Source organism: Lynx rufus, unplaced genomic scaffold, assembly GCF_022079265.1.
Source record: "Lynx rufus isolate CCGP_SWC_20201006 ecotype Redwood Valley unplaced genomic scaffold, mLynRuf1.p SCAF_16, whole genome shotgun sequence".
Taxonomy (NCBI): domain Eukaryota; kingdom Metazoa; phylum Chordata; class Mammalia; order Carnivora; family Felidae; genus Lynx; species Lynx rufus.
This window is the reverse complement of record NW_025814830.1, coordinates 22,728,272-22,740,000: the sequence shown is the minus strand read 5'-3', so window position 1 is coordinate 22,740,000 and position 11,729 is coordinate 22,728,272. Positions and strand designations below refer to the sequence as shown.

Sequence of the window (11,729 nt, the reverse complement as noted above, 5' to 3'; positions counted from 1 at the left end):
CGTCAAGTGATCTTCCAAAGGGATTGTTAGAACTAAAAGAGACAATGGCTGGAGAGGCTCAGTGAGTTATAAGGTAGGATTCAATGCCAGCCACCGTCATCAAAAAATAAAGAACTGGACTTATGGCTCCTTGTGAAGGAAGACACAACCATCCTCCACTTAGCCAAACAAGCTTTACCAAATCATGTCCAGGGTGATCCCATTCTGTTATAAATATATAAATGTATATGTTATCCAATGATCTGCAAAAATTACAAAACAGTATTTTAAGTGATACATTTTATTAAATATAATTCCTCAAATTACAAATAAAATCTGTGAATAAAGGTGTCATCTCACATATGGTCTAGGGGAAGTTATTCACAATCTGTTAATAACTATCTCAGTAAGAGGAGATTGTAGGTGGTTTTTATTGTATTCTTTTTGCTTATCTGTATTTTCTATAATTTCTGCAATGATTGATTGCCTGAGTGCTTTTTATCAGCAAGAAGACAAAGGGGGGTTCTGGACTGCCACTCTGGAGAGGGGGCTACTTCAAACTGGAAGACCAATTGTTCAGACTTCTCCAGTGGGGAACCCAGGCTTCTCTGGGGCTGCTGTTTCACAGTCAGATCCTGTTTTCAAGGAAATCTCCCACAGAAGCCCAGTGTGCCCACGGGAAAGGGAGGCATTGTGTGCTGTGGAAGGGGCTCAGACTCAGATCAGAGAGCCTGCACTGTACAGCTTTAGACAAGCCCCCAGCCTTCAGCTCTTTAACACTTGCCCACAGGCTGTCTTTGTGAGCAGTGCCTGGCACACAGCAAAGAGACAAAAATTTACTAGCAAATGTTATTTTTTAATTATTTTTTAATGTTTTTATTTATTTTTGAGAGAGAGCAAGACAGAGTGCAAGTAGGGGAAGGACAGAGAGAGAGGGAGACACAGAATCTGAAGCAGGCTCCAGGCTTCTAGCTCTCACCACAGAGCCCGACACAGGGCTTGAACTCACAAACCACGAGATCATGACCTGAGCCAAAGTCAGACGCTTAACCGACTGAGCCACCCAGGTGCCCCAAAATTTGTTAGCAATTATTAAACAAAAAATATTTTTTAATTAATTAAACAAAATATTATTTATTGATATTAAATTTATTAATACTAAAATATTAATTAAACAAAAATATTTTAAAACAAAAATAAAGGCAGAACGCTCTGGTTAAAATGGTGTGGAGCCTCCTTGATCCTCTGCAGTATTTCTGAAGGGACCTCTAGGGAAGTCTGAGCTAAAGGCCAGAGTCTGAAACCCTCTGTAGAAGTAGGTTCACTGAGCCAGGGGGTGTGAGGTGGGTCAGGAGGTAGCATGCTCAGGCCAGACTGGGCTGCTAGCAAGTTAGTAAATCATTTTATCTCTCTGTTCCCTGTTTCTTCTGCAAACTATACATGAATGGTTCTCAACGAGGTGTGAAAACTTTTGTTAGGGGGAGGGGTTTTGATTTATTACAATGATTGTTGAACAGTCCCTCCTCTGTCCTGTGGCCAAACTTTCAACGGCCCCTCCAAACAGCCTTATAGATGAAATAGTTGTTAATGATTCTGCTTAACAATCTGTTTTTATAAACATTTTATATGTTTATGTATAAACACCAAGTATTTTTGCAGTTTTAACCAATACCGTGTTTTCTGGGATTGCAACCCCTTTGTAAATCAAGGAAAGGTGTATTGTTTTGTACATTACTTTGCCAAGAGATTTCAGAAAATCAAACACTTTGGGCAGCACAGCTTTTGGTATTTGACTTACCAAAACATCACATCACGAAACAATGCATTTATGATGGTTCCATGCACAAGTGCAAGCATCTAGTTCATTAATTTTGCTCGTGCAGTTGGGCCAGGGCATTTATATGTTCAAAAGCCCATTATTTGAAGTTATTATAAAGTATTTTTCTTTTTTTTTAATGTTTATTTACTTTTGGGAGAGAGACAGAGCATGAGCAGGGGAGAGGCAGAGCAAAAGGGAGACACAGAATCCAAAGCAGTCTTCAGGCTCTGAGCGGTCAGTACAGAGCCTGACATGGGGCTTGAACTCATAGACCACGAGATCATGACCTGAGCCAAAGTCAGACACTTAACCAACTGAGCCACACAGGTGCCCCAAGTACTTTTCTTTCATATACGGAATGCACATAGGTCAGTTATGTATGTGTACGTTTCAGATCAATAAAAAGGGTTTTTCCAATATATTTGTTATTAAAGCGGCAGGGGTTGGGGGGGACTTTGAGAACTATATCAAATTGTGGGAGGAAGCTCAGAGAAGGCACAGAGGTGTGGGGATGAGAGCTGAGAGCCAGTGCAGGTAGTAACATCACAGATGCCTTTACTGGTTGGTGGGAGGAATTCCAAAGCCTTCCTTCGAGATGGGCTGGGGCAGCTGGAGTCAGAACCAATGGCCCCGTCCTGGAGCTGCTCTCTGTCCGAGGCTCCCAATCCAAATGGGATTTACCAGCTGAGAAAATCCCTTGTTAAACTGAACTCACAAGACTGGGAGTATCCTGATGATATTCTCAGTGTTGATGGCTTCCAGTCGGTTGTATCCATCAACCAGAACTGAAGCATGATGGGAGGCAGGTGCCTCAAGCAGCATTGAAGGGCAGTCCATAACGTTCTGGTTGCCAGGGAAAACCCAGCAGCTGGAGCTGGGAGCTCACAGGCCTAGGGCTGTGAGGGCTCACACTCTAGGACAAAAGGTTTCAATAATTGGTCCTTGGGGCATCTTGTCGCTCAGTCAGTTAAACATCCAACTTGGGCTCAGATCATGCTCTCGCGGTTTATGAGCTCAAGCCCCACATCAGGCTCTGTGCTCACAGCCTAGAGACTGCTTTGGATCCTCTGTCCCCCTCTGTCTCTGCCCCTCCCTTGCTTGCACTCTCTCTGTATCTCAAAAATAAATAAACAAAACGAACAAAAAAGAACAGCATTCTTAAAAAAAAAGTTGGTCCTCACCTTGTGGCCTAAGGACCAATAAGAAATAAAGGCCAACATGTGTATATCAATGTAGAAGGTGTCAAGAGTCTTCTTCAAAGCACCATCCTTAAATCTGAAGTCATGACTTTCTATTGTTGGATTAACATTACCTTGTTTTATGAAATAATGGTGATGGTAAAGGAGGTCGCACATTTTCATAAACACCCTTTATAAGGCCAAAGAGTTAGCGCCCCCTTCGATGACTCCTCCACTTACTTGATCTCTCCCCTCCTCTCCCTCTCCCTCTCTCTGTCTCTCTCTCCTTCTGAAACCCAAAAGTCTTGGAATAGAAGGAAACGACATGATAACTGACAGGTTCAGTAAAATGGCACAAGAGCCATCGCCAGTGGCACAGTGAGGTCACACACAAGGGCGTGGTTACTTTCACCTGGGGAAACTTCACAAAGGAGGTGATGTCTGAGCTTAGTCTTGAAACTTCAGGGGCTGCTTGCCAGGGAATAGATGGATGGTTGGGGGTGGGGTGATGGTTGGGAACGGAGACATGCCCGGAGGTTACCCCGGAGAGCCACCTGTTTGAGATGTTGCCATCAGAGTGTCTTGTCCAAGAGGGGCCATGTCAGGCCATGAAGCCAGAGCAAGCCAGGTAACAGCAGGCCTTGAGGGGCAAGCTAAGACCCATGGATTCCAGTCTCTGAATTGATGTCCTCAGCACCAAACAGTTACTGTCTTAAATTTGAAATTCCATATTGAACATAGGCAAGAGGGTGAGTCAGGGGGCAACCTGCCGGTGGGACAGACACCATTCCAGGAGAACAAGGAATCTCCTTCCAGAAACTCCTTGTGTGGGACGTAAGCAGGCCTTCTCCAGACCACCGGCAGAGGGGTTGGGGGGGTCTGAGCCACTGGATTCCCCAAAGCGACAAGAGATCTGTTACGCAAGGCTACTTTCCAGAGACAAAACAGCAAGTTTTGCTGAGGATGATGGTGCCCACACTCTGTCTGGAGAGAAACGTGCCCTCTATGCACCACGTAGCCAGCCAAATTTATATACACATACATACATATATATACAAATTTAATTTTGTTCCGAGCCTCTATTATGCTAGGTAGCAGAAATGTCAGGCCAACTGGGAACACTCACCCTTTTTCATAGGTTGCCCCTAATTTCTGGGGGGTTTACCCAGGACTTATTATTGAGGACCCAGAATCCCGTCTGTCTGGGGGCCAGCCCTCCTCAATGCTCTCAGTGTAGGGTCTCTCTCTGTGGTGTGATCATTTCACTGCTCCTCACTCTTGGAAGCTGCCTGGGGCCCTGGCGTTTTCTTGGTGCTTTGCCATGGCCCCAGAGTCCTTCCTGGGAAGAGTCCCTCTAGGGACCACCGATGTCGGCTTCAGGGCTTCCCCTCTGCTCTCTCCCCTCCCCCCCACCCCTGGGGGAGGGGTGTTGGTCTTACTCTTCCTGTGCCCCCTCCTCCTTTAGTCAGCTTCTCCTTTCTGTGTGTCCAAAGGCACAGGCTTTTGGATCTCAACAGTCAGGAAAAGAATATTTATTCCTCCGCTTTCATCACATCCTTTCCCGGAGGCATCCAGCAAGTCTGGGCTTCGCTGCCTGAATATGGCAACAGCAGCCACGGGTGGGTCTGGATTCTTCTCTGTTGAGGCCCTGGGATCCTTTGGATTGTTCTGTGCCAGATATTTGCTTCTTCATTTGGTTCCCTCCCCAATTATTAAAGCAAAACAAAACAAAACAGCCACAAGCTCTCTGGCTCTGCAGCAGTCCTCGCCCAGCACGGTCTCTGGAAAGCCATTGGTGCTCTCTGCCAGAGGCCTTGCTGCCCCCACGCTGCTCTGCCATGGGCATGGGGCACGGGAGATGGACCACAGGTGTGGGCACAGCGAGTGTGTTGGGGCAACTGGGAACTGGGAAACTTGCAGGTCCCTCACTCGTCCCTCTGGCTCTCTCAGTCCAGGGCTCAGAGATGTTGTTTTCCTGGCCACTATCTGGTTTCTGTGCCTTGGATAATAGATTACTAGTGGGGAAAGGCTGTTTTGCTTATAGTTATTGCTAAAAATGAAGGGATGTTTCAGGGCCATTTTTCACTTAAGAAACGTTTCCTCCAACCACCAACCAACCTCTTATCCTCCAATAAGCTGTCACCTCCAAAGTAACAGCTTTTTTGTCCTCCTGGCTTTTCTTTCAATCCAAATTCCAGAAACAGGAGTTGCCTTTCTTGGAGATGTAAGAGTTTGTGGTTGGGGCACATGGGTGGCTCAGTCAGTTGAGCATCTGACTCTCGGTTTCGTCTCAGGTCATGATCCAGGGGTGGTGGGATCGAGCTGACAGCATGGAACTTGCTTAGGATTCTGTCTCTCTCCCTCTCCCCTTCTCCACTCGTGTTCTCTCTATATAAAAAAATAAATACAAAAAATAAAAAAAAGATTTTGTGGTTAAGAGATTGGGTTCTGTTTTCACCACTTAACACCTGATAGCTTTGGAGAGGTGCCTTGCATACCCTGAGCCTCAGTTTCCTCATCTGTACACTGAGAGTGCTAACAGCACCTGCCTCAAGGAACTGCTGTGAGGATTAGATGAGTGAATAATGAGAAGTGCTTAGCCCTGTGTCTGTGGCACAGCCAGGCCTCAGTGCGATTCGGCCTAAATAGTCATGTGACAAAATTACTACTTCCCTCTGGCTGTTGGAACTGATGGGGAAACTGACATCAGGGATTCAAGATTTTAAACTAAAGACAATGCTCATGGAGGAAGTGAGAAAGGGAAATGCTCAAGATGTCAGGCCACATGACATCATCTCAACTATAAACAGCAGCGGAGCTAGCAAATCCCCTCATCCTGTAAAACAAGGTGCCCCTTCCTTTATGTCACTTGAAGGATAAATAGAGCCCCACCCCTTCCCCCAACAGAGGCAAAGGGAAGCAACTGGAGAACCAGGTTTGTACCAATGGAGAGGGAGCACCCAGGTGGGTGCCTACTGCTCTACCCCACCTGTGTTTGCAATTGCCCCCCAGCCCGCCTTCGGAAACTCGGGGGCTCGAGTCCCCACCACGGGCTTCTGAGTCCCCACTTTGGCAGGCTCATGGATAATCCTGCAGTGTGGACTGCCAGGATGGGCTACTTGGACAAGGGAGAAGCAGAGAAACACCTTTGTCCATGAATTTCAGAAGCATCCCTTGGCATTCCAAGGCTGGACGCATCCTCTGGAGTCCAGTGGCTCCAACCTCTCTCTGCCTTGATCAGACAGCCCGGCTTCTTAGCCACTCATGACTAATCATCATCACTCATGTTTCTTTTGAGCATTTATCACACGTGTGACACTTTTTTTTGAATACTAGTCACTCCTCATACCAACACAACCAGGTCCCTGAGACTTCCTCCAAAACCCTGTCCCAGAGGCCCTACAGGAAGAATCCATTGCTCTCTGTGAAGCTGGCAGAAGAGGTCAGGCCACAAATATCTGTTGAGCACTTATTGTGTGTGCTCAGACCCTGTTCTGAAAAAGACACACTGTTGCATTGCTGCCTTTAGACAACTAACTTCAAATGGATGAAGGTGGACAAAGAGGAAGTACAGGATGCCGCTGGGAAGAGTTAACCTCCTCCAAGGTCCCCAGCACCAGAGCCCAGGCCAGTCACTGAGCAACTGTCTGGTCAATTGCTCCATCTTCTTGGCCACTGTTTCACATCACCATGTGTGCCCTTTCCTCTGGTGGGGAGATGGTTGAGCGACTTCATGGTGAGAGAGTTGGGAATGGATTCTGGAGTGTGTCCAGGCTGTGAGCTCCTCAAGGGCAGGGAAATATCTCATACCAGCACTTTAGTGCCCAGTAGAGGACATTCAGGAAACGAAACCATTAATACAATGAAAAGGCAGCCTACTGATTGAAAGAAAATATTTTCAAATCGTATATCCAATAAGGGGTTAATATCCAAAATATATAGAGAACTCATATAACTCAATAGCAAAAAGCAAACAATTAAAAATAGGCAGAAGATTTCAATAGACATTTTTCCAAAGAAGACATCCAGATGGCCAACAAGTACATGAAAAGATCCTCAACATTACTAACCATCAGGGCAATGCAAATCAAGACCATGGTGAGGTATCCCTTTGCATCTGTTAAAACGGCTATTATCGAAAAGACAAGAAAGAAGTGTTGGCAAGGATGTAGAGAAAAGGGAACCCTTGTGCACTGCTGGTGGGAATGTAAATTGCTGAAGCCACTATGGAGATTCCTCAAAAAATTAAAAATAGAAAAACCATACCATCCAGCAATTCCATTTCTGGGTAGTTATCCAAAAAAAACAAGACACTACTCAAAAAGATATCTGCACCCCATGCACACTGCAGAATTATTTATAATAGCCAAGACATGGGAACAACCTAAGTGTCGATGGATAGATGAATAGATAAAGAAAAGTATAGGGGTGCCTTGGTGGCTCAGTCGGTTAAGCATCCAACTTCAGCTGAGGTCATGATCTCATGGTTCATGGGTTCGAGCCCCACATTGGGCTCTGTGCTGACAGCTCAGAGCCTGGAACCTGCTTTGGATTCTGTGTCTCCCTTGCTCTCTGCCCCTCCCCCCACTCATGCTCTGTCTCTGTCTCTCAAAAATAAATAAACACTAAAAAATTTAAAAATATAAAATTCTATATATAATTCCATTCATGTTGTGACAAATGGTAAGTTTTCATTTTTTATTGACTGAATAATACTTCATTTTATATGTATATAGTGAAATAATATAATATATAATTATATATAACAAAGTATTATTCAATCATAAAAAAGAATGAAAACTTACCATTTGTCACAATGTATCTTGACAGCATTATGCTAAGTGAAATAAGCCAGACAGAGAAGGACAAATACTGTATGATCTCACTTATATGTAGAATCTATAAACAAAACAAAACAAAACAAAACTCATACAGACAGATAACAGAGAACAGATTAGTAGTTGCCACATGCAGGGTTGGGGTATGGGCAAAATGGGTGAAGGTCATCAACAGGTACAAACTGCCAATCAGAAAATAAAAAAGTTGTGGGGATATAATGTACAGCTGGTAACTACAGTTAATAATACTGCATTGCATATTGAAGAGTTACTAAGGGAGTAGACGTTAAAAATTCTCATGATAAGAAAAAACAACTTTGTAGCTAAGTATGGTGATGGATGTTAACTTGAGTTATTGGGGTGATTGATCATTTTGCAATGTATACAAAGATTGAATCATTATGTTATATACCTGAAATTCTTAAAATGTTATATGTCAATTACACCTCAAAGAAAAAAACACCATGAAATGATGAAATAAAAAAGGAATAAACGTGGATGTGAATTAACACAGGAAGGAACAACGGAGTGGATGAAGGCTTCACCACTGCCTCCTGTTAAGTAACATTTTAGGGCACTGGAGCTATTTGCCATTCTTCCCTGCCTGGTGACTGCTTCAGTGTTTGGCTCATGGTAAGCGCTCAATAATATTTGTACAGTGAAGACATGGATACATACCTGGACAGGTATATCTGTCATAGTATACAGTATAGTGTATAGTTATACACTGTATATATACTATGTACATATAGTGTGTATGTACTCTCTAAATATTTGACAGATAAATTAATGAAATTATTAACAATAGGCATACCACTTAGGAAACGACCAAAGTAATTTTTCTCAGCATCTTCTATTAATGTTTACTGGTAACAGATTTTCTTTTCTTTTTTTTTAATGTTTATTTATGTTTATTTGAGAGTGAGAGAGACAGAGCACGAGCGGGGGGAGGGGGAGGAACAGAGAGGGAGGGAGACACAGAATCCGAAGCAGGATCCAAGCTCCAAGCTGTCAGCACAGAGCCTGATGCAGGGCTCGAACTCACGAAGTGTGAGATCATGTCCTGAGCCCAGGTTGATGCTTAACCAACTCAGCCACCCAGGTGCCCAGGTAACAGATTTTCTATAACTACACAACTGTTTACTCACTTTTTTGGAATTTCTTAGCAAGGTAAAAAAAAAAAAAAAAAAAAAAAGCAACAAAACTGAACCCATGGAGAGGAAAAGGGGGCTAAGTCTAAATCTAAAAAATTCTCTATGTGAGCATCCAAGTACACTAGGAAGTCTTTCAGTTGCCTCCTGCTGGGGCTGGGGCTGCCACAGGGAGAGGAGGGGGACCAAGGTGAAGGAGATGGTCCACTGGGCCAGAATGCACAGCATAGCCATCTCAGCCATATTCTCTCTGGGGATTGACTTTTTGCAACATCATTATTTGATTTCCATACGATTTTACAAGATGCAAGGTAAATATTAGTACAAATACTTCTTTGCAAAAAGTAGTCATTTAATTTGATGAAATATGGTTCACGGTGATGGATGATGTTTGGACAAGCCAACTTCTACAAAGTCAACACTTATGAGACTCAAAGCAGCTTCCTCTGCTAAATAAAGCCATCCTGCCTCTGCTTAGCTTGAACCTCCATCAAAGAGAGTCAGAGACAGAAAGGGGAAACAGAGAAAGGCCCATCCATAAGCAGCTTGGAGTTGAAAAACCAAAGCTGAGAGCAGACACTCCCTGCCCCAGTAAACCATCACCCATCCGGCTCTCCATAGTGGTTGCTCAAGAGTTCATGTTCATGATCAATCCCTCTTCTTGCTCTCCACCTCATGTGAAGGCTGAGCAGGGGGAGATATTCCTTTGCCACCCTCCTCAGGAAACTCTTCCTTCCTCCTCCTCCTTCCTCTCTGGCTAGGGATATTTGCTTTAAAGAAAAACACAATGCAAAAACATCAGGAAAGGTGTGGATGTGCAGAGAAAGGGGTCCTTGCTTTCTACTCCACCTGTTCAGGGGAAGGAGAAAGAGGGGTACAATGCTGCTGCTCACCACTCCCCCCCAGCTGTCTGCATCTGGCACCAGCATCAAGCCTGAGGCCACAGGTCAGGGAGCATCATTTGGATACTCATGGAACCAAGTCTGAGTGGCTCCCACCCACCTCCTCTACTCTGTCCCAACCCAACAGAACTTCCCAGCTTGTTCGCCTCCCAGGAGTGACTCAGTGAAGACCTGAATGCTCCCCTGACAGATTGTCATTCTCTCGCCTCTCTGCGCCCCTCCAGTGTTGTAAGTTTCTCCTGTGCCCACGTGCAGTCTATACTATTTCTTAAAAATCAGCTTTATTAAGGGGGGGTGTAGGTGACTCAGTTGGTTAAGTGTCTGACTCTTGATCTCAGCTCAGCTCTTGATCTCAGGGTCATGAGTTCAAACCCCATGTTGGGCTCCACACTGAGCATGAAGCCTACTTAAAAAAAAATCAGCTTTACAGTTTATATTAGAATTCACCCTTTTGAAGCAGATAGCCTGTTTGTTTTTCAACTTAATTTTAATTATATTATTTTCTTCTCTATTTAGCTTACTCCTGATTCATACAATTTGCTGTCAAAAATAGCAACTCCTGGAGTGCCTGGGTGGCTCAGTCAGTGAAGCGTCTGACTCTTGGTTTCTGCTCAGGTCATGACCTCATGGTCATGGGATCGAGCCCCACATCAGGCTCTGCACTGACAGTACGGAGCCTGCTTGGGATGCTTTCTCTCCCTCTCTCTCTGCCCCTCCCCTGCTCTTGTGCACGTGCACATGCGTGCTCTCTCAGAATATTTTTTAAAAAGAGCAACTCCAACCTTACTATGCCTTGGAGTTTCTCTTAAGTGTTTTGTTTTTTTTTAACTGGAGTATAGCTGACATACGTTACATTAGTTTAAGGTGTACAACATGTGATTGGACAAGTCTACGTGTTACACTATGCTCACCACAAGCCTAGCTGCCATCTGTCACATATGATGCTATTACAATACCACTGACTACGTTCCCCATGCTATACCTTTCATTCCCATGTTTTATTCATTCACAACTAGAGATCAGATTTGACAAATACACACAGTATGTAACCACCACTGCAATCACGTTGTATAGAATGTTTCATCACCCCAACGTCCCCTCCTGTCCCTTGCAGTCCTGCCATGCCCTCACTCCTGGGCCCTGGCGACTGCTGACCTGCTTTCAGTCCCCATCGTTCTGCCTTTTCAAAGTTTCTGATAAGAGGAATCATGCAGCACCTAGAGTTTTGTGGCAGTTTCTTAACCTAATGCTTTTGAGGTTCATCCATAATGTTTTATGTATCAATAGTCTTTCTTTTTTATTGCTGAATATGGATTCATTTTTTTTTAATTTTTTTTTCAACGTTTATTTATTTTTGGGACAGAGAGAGACAGAGCATGAACGGGGGAGGGGCAGAGAGAGAGGCAGACACAGAATCGGAAACAGGCTCCAGGCTCCGAGCCATCAGCCCAGAGCCTGACGCGGGGCTCGAACTCACGGACCGCGAGATCGTGACCTGGCTGAAGTCGGACGCTTAACCGACTGCGCCACCCAGGCGCCCCTGGATTCATTTTAATTTGCTTATTTCTTCACCAGCTGAGGACATTTGAGTGGCTTCTAGTCTGGGGCTATGAATGAAGCCACTCTGAACATTGGGTACAACCTGTACTTTTTTTATTTTGCATCTTTCTTTAAATTACATTTGTCAAATAAAAATTATTTAAAAAAATTTTTTTTTAGAGAGAGAGAGAATGTGTGTGGGCGAGGGGCAGAGGGAGAGAGAGAGGATCTTAGGTAGGCTCCATGCTCAGTGCAGAGCCCAGTGGGGCTTGATCTCACAGATTAGGATCATGACCTGAACCAAAATCAAGAGTCGGACAATC

General features: G+C 44.4%; 1 long non-coding RNA gene across 1 annotated transcript in view; it reads right to left on the bottom strand.

The window, feature by feature from the left end:
- Positions 1-5,326: 5,326 nt before the first annotated feature.
- Positions 5,327-11,729, bottom strand: part of LOC124511300 (uncharacterized) — a 35,233-nt gene continuing 28,830 nt past the window's right edge. Inside the window, exon 3 of the long non-coding RNA XR_006961860.1 lies at positions 5,327-5,364. This is a non-coding gene — a long non-coding RNA (uncharacterized LOC124511300). The remainder of the gene's footprint in view (positions 5,365-11,729) is intronic.